The following is a 15,648-nucleotide window of genomic DNA, read 5'->3' as shown; positions in this document are numbered from 1 at the left end:
CAGTGAGGTGTATCTTTAAATCTTATGTTACCTTGAATGCTTGGTACTTCCTTATTTCTAAGAATATTTATTTTGGTATGTGACCTATAGTCTTGTGCTACTTTAAAAGCTTCTCAAATCATCACATAATTTACGTTTATCCTGGCTTTAAAAATAAAAAAAAAAATGTTTTCTTTTTTATTATATGTAATACTGAGACACAAACTTAATGAGGACATAATGTCTCAGTAAGCACATACTATTGTAAAATTATGTGACAGAGTCACTGGCACTGTATGTGAGGGGAGATATGTGTCACAAAGGCTGCCATCTTCCATGATGCGAAACCTAAAAGTTTCACTCCAGCATGTTAGGAGCTAAGGGTTTAATCAGCCATTGCAAGGGTTTGGGTTTTTGTGAGTAGGTGTAAGAGATAGGCAAGACTCACTATATCTCCACTTCAAGAGTGTGGTTGAGGATATTAAATTTCCAACTACTATGTTTTTTTTTCTTTGCTGTGTGTTTGAAGAGGAAAGTCTCCAGGTGGTATATCCAGTGAGAGCTGAAGTGTACTGAGCGGGTAAAGCCCATAGATATTTGGACTGTGATACAAGTTATCTTTTGTTTTTCTGGCATGCCAGACACTCCTTATTTATTTTGGTAAATCCTGCCATGGTTTATTTTGTGTATTAATAAACCAGCAGCCAATTGCCCCAAGAAGCATGCCTTTGTCCTCTAAAAGCAGCTGAGCGAGTCAACCTACCACAATTGTAAAAACATTTTTAGTAATTGAATAATAATGATATGCTTTAATTAAACAGTAATTAAACACAATTTATAGGAATACACCGAAAAAAATGATATAGAATTTTTTATAAAGTGTTGTTAATGCACAGATGGAAAAAGTAGAATAGTTTCATATTAGTAGAAGTTTTGTCTTTTCATATACAACTTTTTTTCTCAAATCAATAGTCCACACCAAAAAAACCTAGACATTATTTAGTTTGATCAAATCTGTGGCATAACTCACCCATTTAAATGAGAATGTGCCAGCAAAAAAAGTACATGCTATCCATGTATTTTATAATGATTGTTAAGAGAAACTTGCGAAACTTCACCAGTTTCATGTGAGAAAAATGGATAATACACAGATGAATAAAACAGACACCCTGACAAAATGTTCAAAAATGCATCCGACATACTGATTTAAGACGGTTCAATTTTTTCCACATGAAAAAAATCATGGACATGTGAAAAAGTCCTTCTATCGGTGTGTTTCTAAGTACAGAGACATGAGAACTTGCTGTTCAAATAGGTTTGTGAATCTAATTGCCTGATATGCTATATGAGGGATTACTTTGGATTGGCTAATTTGGAGATGTACTTTACTGATGATTGGATGAATTTATCAAAACCTCCTTGTCATAGGCTAGAATGGCAGTGTGAAGATTGTATTTGCTGATGACATTATCAACATTACAACCATATTATATTTATTATGATCCCCTGGATACAGAACAGTTGTTTGTGCAATCTAAAAATGCTCTTGTTAATATAAGGGTTAATATAAGGTACATTACTAGGATATAAGAGTAAGAAACAGATTGTAGATACTTGAAAAGGTATTAGTCCAGCTTGATCCAAAGATAAAAATGATTGTCTATTTTTATTATCAAATTGTGAAAATGATTTTTGGTGCAGTAAAAACTATTCACCGATGCATTCTACATTCTACATGCGTGGTGTTACCAAACATTACTAGGATATGTCTACATGTAGTGAACTGCAGAGTTTTAATATTTTGAGAACCACAAACCTCTGTATTGAAAAAGCCTTTGCTTGAATTATTAGTTTTGTTGCAATGGTCGCCCTTGAATTTCTGGGTCTCGGCCATTCTGCAATTTATATTGAACTAGTCCCTAATACATCTCCAATCATAAGGAGGCTTTTCGATCTCAGGGCTATCCATATACTGTCATAAAAAAAACTAAAAAGCGTTTTTTTTATTTATCTGTAAATATATATCTAGTATGTATGCATTATTACATACACAGCATATAAATAGATGTCTTTTTTTCAAATTCATTTGAGTTAACAGAACGATTTTCCTATATAACAGCATTGAATGGTTTTATCTCTGGCTTTTCTTTCTATTACTATTTAATTATTTATACATCTTGTTTAAATGTATATTAATTTGTTTTTCTTATGAATACATTTGAATGTTATTACTCATAAGATGCTAATGTGAATATACAACACATACTGTTAGCATAATCCCTAGAATACTAGCGTCACAATTTATAAATGTAATTGTTTTTGCTTCGCAATTTTAATAATAGAAATTGAAACAAAGAGGTCACTTAATTGCATTCAACACTGGTAAATCAAGAACAATAAAAACAAAGATATTTATATGAATTTATACAATATGTGTTTAATTACTGGATTCATTATTAGCCATTTCCTTTCAACCGACAAGTTTAATCTGAACCACTCTATTGGCTTGCTGTCCAAAGGGTTCCAACCAGCTTTGAAGATTTTTTCCAAAAAGGAATTGCATAAGAAACTGAGCTTTTCACAAAATTCTAGTTATGAAAAAAAAGGAACGATTAAAAGTTTCCTATCACAGCTGTAAAAAAGAGAAGACAGCAGCCACCGTTAAGGATTGTGTTTATAATGTGTGTCTATAATATATATATACAGTGGGGCAAAAAAGTATTTAGTCAGTCAGCAATAGTGCAAGTTCCACCACTTAAAAAGATGAGAGGCGTCTGTAATTTACATCATAGGTAGACCTCAACTATGGGAGACAAACTGAGACAAAAAAATCCAGAAAATCACATTGTCTGTTTTTTTTCATTTTATTTGCATATTATGGTGGAAAATAAGTATTTGGTCAGAAACAAAATTTCATCTCAATACTTTGTGATATATCCTTTGTTGGCAATGACAGAGGTCAAACGTTTTCTGTAAGTCTTCACAAGGTTGCCACACACTGTTGTTGGTATGTTGGCCCATTCCTCCATGCAGATCTCCTCTAGAGCAGTGATGTTTTTGGCTTTTCGCTTGGCAACACGGACTTTCAACTCCCTCCAAAGGTTTTCTATAGGGTTGAGATCTGGAGACTGGCTAGGCCACTCCAGGACCTTGAAATGCTTCTTACGAAGCCACTCCTTCGTTGCTCTGGCGGTGTGCTTTGGATCATTGTCATGTTGAAAGACCCAGCCACGTTTCATCTTCAATGCCCTTGCTGATGGAAGGAGGTTTGCACTCAAAATCTCACGATACATGGCCCCATTCATTCTTTCATGTACCCGGATCAGTCGTCCTGGCCCCTTTGCAGAGAAACAGCCCCAAAGCATGATGTTTCCACCACCATGCTTTACAGTAGGTATGGTGTTTGATGGATGCAACTCAGTATTCTTTTTCCTCCAAACACGACAAGTTGTGTTTCTACCAAACAGTTCCAGTTTGGTTTCATCAGACCATAGGACATTCTCCCAAAACTCCTCTGGATCATCCAAATGCTCTCTAGCAAACTTCAGACGGGCCCGGACATGTACAAGCATAAGCAGTGGGACACGTCTGGCACTGCAGGATCTGAGTCCATGGTGGCGTAGTGTGTTACTTATGGTAGGCCTTGTTACATTGGTCCCAGCTCTCTGCAGTTCATTCACTAGGTCCCCCCGCGTGGTTCTGGGATTTTTGCTCACCGTTCTTGTGATCATTCTGACCCCACGGGGTGGGATTTTGCGTGGAGCACCAGATCGAGGGAGATTATCAGTGGTCTTGTATGTCTTCCATTTTCTAATTATTGCTCCTACAGTTGATTTCTTCACTCCAAGCTGGTTGGCTATTGCAGATTCAGTCTTCCCAGCCTGCTGCAGGGCTACAATTTTGTTTCTGGTGTCCTTTGACAGCTCTTTGGTCTTCACCATAGTGGAGTTTGGAGTCAGACTGTTTGAGGGTGTGCACAGGTGTCTTTTTATACTGATTACAAGTTTAAACAGGTGCCATTACTACATGTAATGAGTGGAGGAAAGAGGAGACTCTTAAAGAAGAAGTTACAGGTCTGTGAGAGCCAGAAATCTTGTTTGCTTGTTTCTGACCAAATACTTATTTTCCACCATAATATGCAAATAAAATGAAAACAAAACAGACAATGTGATTTTCTGGATTTTTTTTTCTCAGTTTGTCTCCCATAGTTGAGGTCTACCTATGATGTAAATTACAGACGCCTCTCATCTTTTGAAGTGGTGGAACTTGCACTATTGCTGACTGACTAAATACTTTTTTGCCCCACTGTAAATATATATATATATATATATATATATATATATAACCAGAACACTGTCTCTTTAAGAAGGTGCTTGGTTCATTGAAGACCGCGTAAACCAAGCTTTTGGAACGTAAACCAGGCCCTCCGGGCAAAACAGTAAAACAAAGAAACAAAAAGAAACACGGTCCTTTTCCTAGCAAAGATAAGCCAGCTCACAGGCAGCAATGTCCATGGTTCAGATTAGCACACACTTCACACTTTCCTGGAGTGCTCTCTCTCCAGCCTACTCATGAACACTGAAATCTTTGGCAGTCAGTCATTTAAGCCCAGACCTTGTTACTCCTCCATCATGTGACTGATCACATGATCCTGGCATCATGCAGGTCCTGTACGAACACTGCAGGTGGAGATACATGGACCTCCTATCACCCGTTCCATGAAGGGCCACTAAAACCAGCCCATCTTATAACTTTATATAAACCATTCCATTTTGCAGTGTGCTGGAGGAAACTATTCTGGTTTTACATCACTGATGCCATCTTGTGCAGTGACACATATTTCCCCTCCATCACTTCACCAGTGACTCTGTCACAATATATAGAGCCAGCTGTCATTCATTGCCAGTGGCTCGGTTACAGTCACTGCTCTCTATACACAAATAGAGGTGACTGAAACCATGTTTGCACCTACTGTATGACTGAAAGAGCGAACCTGCTAGGTGGAATAAATTTAATTTACTTCTGGCAGTGGGGCTCTCAGTGCCATCATTGCACAGAATGTTATTAACCTACAGAACAACCCCATATCTGCAGGTTAATAGCATTATTTTACATGACAGGCTCGCTTTAAAGGGAACATGTCATCTGAAAAAATGATAATAACCTGCAGATGTGGGGTTAATCTGTAGCTTAATAGCATTCCATCCCTGTTCTGTGCCCATACTTAGCGTCCCGCTGCAGAGAGGAAATGTACTTTTATTCATCCCGACAGTCTTTGCTGTTCAGTCATGGAGGTGGCTCTGGTTTAGTCACTTCTCTATGTATTCAGAACGGCGGCTGTAACCGCAGCCCCAGCAATAACTGACAACCTGCTTTAATGATGAGCCAGATGTCAGTCAGTGCTGGAGTTTGGTTACAGCCACCACTCTCCATACACAGAGTGGTGACTGAACACATGCTGGTGCCACCATAATGACTAAAACCCAAAGGATGCCAGGAGGAATAACGTTAATTTCCTCCTGGGAGCTGGGATTTGTGTTGGCACTGGGCAGGTTCAGAAACCTATCCAAGGAATAGTCCAGTCTAAAATGAAAAATCTGCAGTCACTCTGTGTGACTGCTGACTTTTGAATCACCCACTGTGCACTGTGTTCCTTAACAAGGTTGAAGTCATAGAGGGTGGTCAGTATTTATTCTACCCCTTTTAATAGAGACATCTGGATTTCTTCTTAAAATACATAAAAGACCACCTACTTTATATTACTCTTTATTTTCAGCATTATAGTATAAGTTTCAAGAGAATAGCAATGTTTTCCGTCTATTTTCTTTGACATTTCCTTTTTATCCTTGAAGTACAAAGCAACACACCCTTAACATAATTGAACAACAATTAAAAATAAGGGAAATTCAACACACCTATATATTTACTTTAGTCTATTTTTGACCCACAAAATATACAATTTGAAATATTCACCCATAGAATTGTAGAATTGATTTTAAATCCTAAAGTACAGAAAATTTGGATAGACTTTAAAATCTGAAGTAACTATCAATGCATAAGTAGCCATAAAACTATGCAATTAAGAAATATATTATCAAAATATTTGTTATTATTATTATAAGTTCAAGAAATAGTAGTAGAGTCACGGTGTAACGTTAGTGGTGGAACCATTGAGCCGTGGTCTGAGGAGAGACTGAAGGAGCATGACTTTATGAGGACCTGACTCTTCACTAGAGTCCCTGATGGTTGGGTTAGGCTTGGCTCCAAAGGAACACTAGGTGCTACACCAGGACAGACATCAAATACATGGCAGTTGACCTCCAAGGGACAGGTAGCTGGAGCAGCCTGGTAGGATAGCACAGCTAACACAGGCAGGCACAACAGAAATACAGGAAACACAGATACTGATGGGTATGACTGGTATACAGATAGGCCCTAGCAGGTGCAGGCTGGTACGGCTGGTATACAGATAAGTACTGGAAGGTGTGGGCTGGTCCAGCTGGTTTACAGAGAAGCACTGGCAGGTGCGGGCTGGTCCAGCTGGTAAGCTGATATACAGATATAAACTGGCAGGTGCAGGCTGGTCCAGCTGGTATACAGATAAGCACTTCCCAGGACGGGCTGGAATACAGTGAGACAAGTCAAATATGGGCAGACAGGTACTTGACAGGTAGACTGACTGGTGGGTATGGGGAACTTGACAACAAGCAAGAGTGTAGGGAACTAACTTTACACATTACTCAGGCACCTCCAATCAGTTGGATGTGCCTTAAATAATAAGTGTCTCCGAGCCATTGGATGGGGACACTAGGATAGTGTTCGGTACCTTTAAAAATTAGGAAGTGCGTGTGCTTGTACAATAAGCACAGTGCCCGTGGATCTGTGTGTCATGCGCAGACCTTGGACAGCAGCTGGACAAGGAGGAAGAAGTCTGGGATGGGGACCGTGGAGGTGAGTCAGCGTTGCTTCTGGGGAAGGAGAGAAGCATGCAGGGACACATACTACACACGGCTCCACCCCTCAGTGTGTCTAGGATGCAGTTACTGACAGCTCAGCCATTCAATCTGGTACAGGGGTGTGCTGAAGCTGTCAGCACTTTGATTGACAGCTCAGTTGTCCAGTCTGGTGCTGGGGCTTGCTGAGCTATCAGTGTGTTGATTGACAGCTCAGCCGTCCAACCTGAGACTGGGAGGTGCTGGCTGTTTCCACGTGTTCATTGTCCCAACTGATTGCCAGGCTACTCCACTAGGCTGTTTCTCCAAGACCTCTGTCAGACATCCATTTAGCTACTGTGTGGTTTGCCTCCCTGTGCCTTGCATTCTATTTGTTGATCTTTTGTTGCCTGACCTTGGACTGACCATCCGTTTGTTTAACCCCTTCTGCTCTGATCCACTAACTCCTGGTATTCTGACCTCGAAATGTTACGAAATGTCTTTGTCTCTTGCTTCTGTTTATGGCGTACCTTTTTTGCTTCTGACACTGACTTCTTGACAATCCATCTCACAGCTTGGCCGTGAGAGATGGTGACTTCTTTTTTGCCAGTAAGGAGCCTGTTCATACATTCTGTGACCAGGTGGCAAATTTGAAGCAGATAACTCAGGATCTGGCTAAGGAATGTCAAAGTCTGGAGTCATCCCAATGTCGGTTTCAAGGTCCGAAAATTAATTTGTTGAATACCTCTTATAGCCTTCCACTGTAGACAGTGGCTGTGACGTCAGTGCCCTATATTGTACAGTTGATCTCTCCTGAACCAGTAATGGCCCTCCCTGATAACTTTTTGGGAGAGAAAGATCAATTTAGGGTCTTCAGGGAGAGCTGTAGGTTATTTTTTACCCTGCGCCCATGGTTGTCAGTGGATGAGTTCCAGTGGGTAGGAGTAGTTATATCCCTACTGCGAGGGGGTCTGCAGACCTGGGTATTTTCCTTGTCTCCACAAGCCACAGATCAATTTTTTATGCTTTTTTGACAGTTTAGGTCTGATATATGATGAAACAGACAAGATCCTGGTCGCTGAAGCTAATATCATGAACCTGGCACTGGGAGGTCACACAGCTGAGGACTACTGTACTGAGTCCCGGCAGTGGTTCACTGAAGTTCTGTGGAACAATGCAACACTCAAGTGCCAGTAACACAAAGGCCTTTCTCTTTAGTCTCCAGGATGCTCTGGTCCTTCATGATGCCCCTGGTTTTCTTGTCTAGCCTATGACCCAGGACATATGAATGGACCGCAGAATCCATGACATACGTGGTGAACAGAAGGCTGCCCATTATACTTCCCAGAAGCAGGTCCATTTACCAAAGGTGGAGCCATTGGAGGTTACAGTTGCAGTCTTCCTGATGTGGCAAAAAGAAGTAGACACGATCTTAGAGTATAAAAAGTACCAGCACAAAGTCAAGAAAATTTCATATATATAAACTCAGAGATACATATAAAAAAATACGGAGAAAAAATGAGTTTACCATATACAATGGTGCATACCATATACTGAGTACATACTCAGATTGTGCCAGGGTTACTAGTGGGGTACCACAGGGTTCTGTATTGGGCCCCCAATATGTATGTGTATCCATACATACTAATTGATATGATATATTTTTGTCTGTACATTTTACTATTTATTAATTGATGAACTTTTGTATTACTAAATACTTATGTTTCATTGTATATGGTAAACTCATTTTTTCTCCGTATTTTTTGATAAGATCTCAGAGTATGTCTGTACTGTGGTCTCTCTGAATATTTTCTCAAAAATTGCCAAACTCATCCTCAGGCTAGCAAATGTTCGGGAGTAGAGTTGAGCGACTTTGGTTGGATCGGGTTTCATGAAACAAAATTTGTTTCAGATGAAACTGGTCCGACTAGGGAAAAAAAAGTTGGAGTTTCGTCCGAAACCCGACCCCAATGCAAGTCAATGGGAAATAAAAGTCGGCATTGAACGGATGACATTCATCCACTCAATGCCGACTTTTATTCCCCATTGACTTGCATTGGGGTCAGGTTTCGGACGAAACTCCAGCTTTTTTTGCCCTAGTTGGACCAGTTTCATCTGAAACAAATTTTGTTTCATGAAACCCGATCTGACCAAAGTCGCTCAACTCTATTCGGGAGTACGTCTGAGTCAGGGTGATGGCTGAGGAGGTCACCCAGACACACAGGTACCTTTTTCCTCCTCTGATAAAGTACAGATAAATACGGTGTTATCCTTCAAGAACCCGGTGTTATAAACATTGGCGCTCATTGACTGCTAACGCTATTGATTCATGACTGACTGTAAAGTTAGGATTAGGGACAGTTAGTTTAGAAAGACCAATTCAAATCTTCGCTCATGACAAGACACCGCTAACCTGGAATTTGGTTAAGTGGGTAAAAGTGGATTTCATGCTATAAGTTGGAGGTCTCCACTCTGAATCCATCTCCTGTTTTGTTTTTGATAATTTACCTGCTGGGTTGGTACTGGGGCTTCCATGTTGAAGATTCACAATCATGTTATTGATTGGTGTCAGATGGAGATTGTTAAATGAAACCCCAAATGTTGCAAGAAATGTCTAAAAACTGTTCAAATATGCTTCACTAGTGTGAGGGGTCTGCTAGGGTACCTGAAGGACTTCAGAGATGTATAGGAAAAAGAGGCAGAGCTACTACCTCCCCATCATCCTTATGATTGTGCTATTGATCTTATTCCTAATGCTAAATTGCCTAAACCGCAACTTCACAATATGTCTGGGCCTGAATAAGCCGCCATGAAAAAATATGTTAACAAAAGTTTACGGAAGGGTCATATCCATCCTTCCTCTTCCCCTGTAGCTGCTGGATTTTTCTTTGTAAAAGAAGAAAGATGAGAGTTTCTGTAGTTTCCTCTATTTCTGAGAACTAAACAAAATGACAGTTAAAAATACTTTCCACTTCCACTCATCCCCGGCGTATATAATCAACTTCTGGGGGCCCGGGTGTTTTCTAAACATGATCTTAGAGGGGCTTACATTTTGATATTGGTCCAGATGGGTGATGAGTGGAAAACAGCATGTTTAACGTTTGAGTGTCTATTTGATAACCTCATCATGCCGTTTGGGTTATCCAATGCACCTGCTGTATTTCAAAATTTTATGAATGATAGATACGCTGATTGCATTGGAAGATACATTGTGATTTACCTGTATGAAATTCTAATTTTCTCTACCGATTTAGACTCTCACCAGGAACATGCCCGTGTTGTGTTACAAAGTTTGAGTGAGAACTCTTTGCTTGCTAAATTAGAGAAATTTGTTTTTTTCTGTTCAGGAAATTTCATTCTTTGGGTTTATCTTATCAGCATGTAGGTTTAAGATGGGCCCTGGGAAAGTGCAGGATATAATTGATTGGGTTTAACCTCGTCACCTTAAAGCTTTCCATCATTTTCTGGGATTTGCCAACTATTATAGGACATCTCAAGATTTGGTCACTGGATGCTATCAGGGCTTTCAAAAAATTAGGAATGTTTCATGTCTGCTCCAATTCTGGTCCAACCTGATCTCCAAGAACCATTCATTGTGGTAGTGGATACTTCGGAGATTGGAGTAGGGGCAGTCTAATCTCAGGGGCCCAAAAATCTGACTAACCTGCGTCCATGTGTATTTTTTCTAAATAATGTACGTCTGCGGAAAGAAATTATGATGTTGGGAATTGTGAGTTGCTTGCTTTGAAATTGGTCTTCGAGGAATGGAGGCATTTTTTGGAGGGGGCAAGTAATCCAGTTACTGTAGTCACTGATCACAAGAATCTAGCTTACATTGAATCAGCTAAAAGGTTAACTCCTAGACAGGATAGATGGTCCTTGTTTTTCTCGAGCTTTAATTTTGCGATTACGTTCATATCGGGGTCTAAAAATGTAAAAGCTGACACATTATCTTGTAATCTTGGTTCGGTTTCTCCTCCATAACCTTCATCCTCTATTACTCCTCAGAGTATTCTGGTTTCCATGGTAACCTTGGAATTGGAAGATGAGATTTGTAAAGCTTAGTTGTTGACTTCTTCCACTACTCCAGGATCCAAATTATTTGTGCCTATGTATCTAAGATTGTGGGAGTTACAGGAATTTTATGATTTTGTCTTAAGTGGTCATCATGGGGTTACTTCTACATGGAAAGCCATTGCTAGTTTTTTTTGGTGGCCATCCATTCATAACCATATAAAAAATTTTGTATCCGTATGTGAAGTCTGCACAAGCACTAAAGTCAGTCATAGCTGACAGGTCAGGGAAGTGGCTCCATTGCCAATTCCAGAAAGACCATCAACTCATTTGTCCATGGATTTCATCACAGATTTGCCTCTGTCTGGGGGAAAAACAAATATCTGGGTGGTAGTTGACCGATTCAGCAAACAAGCTCATTGAGAGATCCTGAGTCCCATCTCTACATGTGAAAGTCAAGCGGTTAGTCAGGGCCTTCCATTTAAAATGTCCTGGGAATCCTGTGGTTCTGATGGCCCCCACAGAAGGGGGGTGCTGTCATGGTTTCACCCCTCTGTGTGTCTGGGAAGCAGTTACTGACAGCTCAGCCATCTAATCTGGCACAGGGGCGTGCTGAAGCTGTCTCTAGTTTGATTGACAGCTTAGTTGTCCAGTCTGATACAGGGGCGTGCTGAGCTGTTGATGAATATTACAGTAGAATTACTTATTTTATCTAATTCTTTCCTAACTGTAAACTTACACTAGACAGTCTGAAAATGTGCCAAATTACTGTGGTTGGCCTAATCGCTTAGTTAACTTTTATTTCTAAAGTGGCGAAATATTCTGCAGCACTACAATTCTGAGGAGTCAGCTACAAAAAAGACATTACAGATTAATGCAAAATTCAACAAATATCAAAAGCATCTTACAAGCCATGAGGAAATAGGGGTAACACAAAAGGTAAAAATGCATTTGTACTATATGGTCCCGCATTCAATATGAAAAATAGGTGTATTCAAATAATGTTGCAAGAACAGGTCATCAGCCAGTATCTGTACAGGGACAGGTATACAGTGCTGTTGAGCACATGGAGAATAAGGAAACAGATACTATGAGGGACCAAATTCAGAAGAAAATTTAGAAAGGAAGAACAAAGAAAAAAGATTAGTAAGGTAGGGTAATAGGCCACTTCAAACAAAAGTGTTTAGAGCACACTTAAAACTGTATACTGGGAATTGAAATTAACTGGATTGTCTGGGTTAGTGCAATTTAAACAACTGATACAGCACGAGCATAGTCTTTGAGAGGTGAGTGTGAACTTCTGATAATTGTGGATGTTAGTCTTAGGTCAATAGTGGAATGGAGAGCATGGGTAGGGTGGTAGACAGAGATAAGGGAGGAGACATAGTGTGGAGCAAAACTGTGGCATGTGGCATTTTTTGCGCTAATGCTTTTGTAAATTTTTGGCAAATGACATCATATTTTGGACCACGTTCTTTACCTGATAAACCATGTTCCTTTCAGGTAGACCGCTCCCCTTGTTGAGTGAGTCTGACAAAGCGTATTTTTTGTGTAATGACAAACTCGCCTAAAGTTTAAGTACATCTCTAGTATATTACAAATTTTACACAGTTAGCAACCTGTAGTGTAAAAAGATTTAGATTAAGGGTAGTTAGCACTGGTGTACATCAAGCCCTTTTAAAACATATATTTATTGATTGATGCATGAATAAAACACACCTATTAAACCCCTGTACACAGTGGAAAAAGGCGATGTCTGATGTCTGAAAAAATCTGCATATTAATAATGATTTTTTGGCAGTTTTAGATTGTCAGAAATGTAAAGAAATCATAGACTTAAATTATATGGGCAGGACGGTGGCTCAGTGGTTATCAGTGCAGTCTTTCAGCGCTGGGTCCTGGATTCAAATCCCACCAAGGATAACATCTGCAAGGAGTTTGCCTGTTCTCCCTGTGTTTGTGTGGGTTTCCTGCCACATTCCAAAGATATGGTGACAGGGATTCTAGATTATGAGCCCCAGTGGGGACAGAGCCAATAATGTTTGTAAAGCGCTGTGGAATTAATAGCGCTATATAAATGAATAAAATAAATATGTGAATCTGTGATTTTTTCTGCATTATTTAATATCTTTCAAATATATAAAAATATGCACAATAGCTCTGCTATATCAGTTCAAAATATATCACATCCAATGTTATATCACACATAATGGGCCAATTTAGCTCTAGGATGTCCACTAGGCTGTCCTTGCCTAGCAGCGGAGGTTGGCACCCTAATGATATGAGATTTGGTGCCCCTGCTCCATGGTGGTTTGTTCTCACTTGTCCTAGTTGTCTCTAGATACTAAAATAATATAAGAACTTTCTATTCTAGACAACATAGGTACTATTCTGCAAGGCATTACAAGCACACCACATATAGATAACCAAGATAAAACTTATTATTTTATTGTTCAATCATAATATCAGTCTCTGTCTCATGCCTCGACGTGCTTCTCCATATACTGCATCATCAGGAGGGCCTTTTCTGAAGTTATGAGAAACATATATAGCCATCAAAAATGCAGTATAATGATATGCCCATTGTGATATGCCTGTGCTAAGTTTTTGACATATAAATATGTCACCCTATCTTAAAAGTGTACACCCATTAGCAAAGCCTACTTACATTCCTGTAGGTCTTCAGTGTCCCTAGTTACATACTGCACCTGTTTTGTACAGAGAGCTCACCCACAAATCCTACTGGTCACAAGCCAGTACACAGTTACACAGTGCTGCTGAGCGCATGGAGGATGAGGAACCAGATATCAGGACAGTTTAGGGATATGGTTGTTTGTTATTTTTCTTTTTTACAGGGGACATTGGCTTCAATTGAATGCGCGTTAGGTAGGTATAATGGTTGTTTATTATTTTCTGTCTTTTACAGGGGACACGGGCTTCAATGGAATAGGTGTAAAGTGAGTACAACTTTGTTTTTTGTTTTTAAATAAATGTTTAAACAAAGTGTTGATTTTTATTTAACATAAAGGATTTTATTTTTGCTGTGTGTTTATTTCCAAACTTACTAGGGGGTTACTAATGGCGACGTCTTATACACACCTCTCCATTACTAACCTCTGGGCTTGCTGTCACCTGACAATATAAAGGTGGCATCAACCTCACAAATATTACCCCACTTGCCACCGCCACAGGGCAAATAGGAAGAGTGATGCTAAGTGCCAGATTTGGCGCATGTTATTGTTGCACCATTTTTGAGGCGGCTTATGTTCATAGCCTGGGAAGAGGGCCAATTTCCCTGGCTATTACTATCACTCCACAGCTGCCTGTTTAGCCTTTGCTGGTGTGAAATTGTGGGGGGACCATACATCATTTTTCTCTGGGGTCCCCCCGTAAAATAATCATTAAAGAATAATCAAATAGCTGTGAGATGTTATTTATAGCTTGGGAACTTTTAGTGATATTGCCCTTCCTAGAATATTAACATCAGCCCTTAGCCATCAGCTTTTTCTCTGCTGCTCATGACCCCACTCATTTTTTTCTATTTATTTTTATTTATGTATTTATTATTTATATTATTTATATTTACATTATTTACATTATTTATTATTTATATTATTTATTTTATCTAATATATAAAGCTCAAAGTGTGTATGTATGTATGTATGTATGTGTGTGTATGTCCGGGATAGGCATCCGCACCGTCGCAGCTACAGCCACAAAAAAAAACAGTCACACGTCTGGACCCCGAGAGCGTCCTAAGCTATGTTGTGAGGTGAAATTTTAACCCCGTGCGTTCCAATTCACCAAACAATTTTGCCCCTATCTACATAATGGGGAAGAAGTGTGTGTGTGTCAAGCCCCGCCCCTCATTATGATGTCATAATGCCCCTATCTACATAATGGGGAAACAGTGTGTGCGTATCAAGCCCCGCCCCTCATTATGATATCACAATGGTTGCCATGGCGACGCTGGTGTCATCAAGCCCCGCCGCTCATTATGATGTCATAATGGTTGACTATGGGATAGAGGATGTGTGATGGGTATATGAGCACTGGACTATGGGATGGAAGATATGTATGATGGGTATATGGGCACGGGACTATGGGATGGAGCATGTGTGATGGGTATATGGGCATGGGACTATGGGATGGAGAATATGTATGATGGGTATATGGGCATGGGACTATGGGATGGAGGATATGTATGATGGGTATATGGGCATGGGCCTATGGGATGGTGGATATGTATGATGGGTATATGGGCAAGGGACTATGGGATGGAGGATAATTATAATTTGTTGTAACTAACCACAGTTAGTTACTATGCCCGGGCAGTGCCGGGCTCTTCAGCTAGTTATTTATAATATTTAGAATTGCCAGTGTATCATTCAGATGACAGCGCGGGAAACACCCTATGTTCTGTGTGCTGAATCTGAACAGTAGCACGGACTTTATTATTATTATTATTTATTATTATTATTTATTGTTATAGCGCCATTTATTCCATGGCGCTTTACAGGTAAGCAGGGGTATACATAAACAAGTACAATAATCTTAAACAATACAAATCATAACTGGTACAGGAGGAGAGAGGACCCTGCCCGCGAGGGCTCACAATCTACAAGGGATGGGTGATAATGCAGTAGGCGAGGGTAGAGCTGGTCGTGCAGCAGTTTGGTCGATCGGTGGTTACTGCAGGTTGTAGGCTTGTCGGAAGAGGTGG

Source organism: Dendrobates tinctorius, unplaced genomic scaffold (assembly GCF_039654945.1).
Source record: "Dendrobates tinctorius isolate UK_male_01 unplaced genomic scaffold, ASM3965494v1 ptg000003l, whole genome shotgun sequence".
Lineage (NCBI taxonomy): Eukaryota > Metazoa > Chordata > Amphibia > Anura > Dendrobatidae > Dendrobates > Dendrobates tinctorius.
This window is presented reverse-complemented; position numbering follows the sequence as displayed.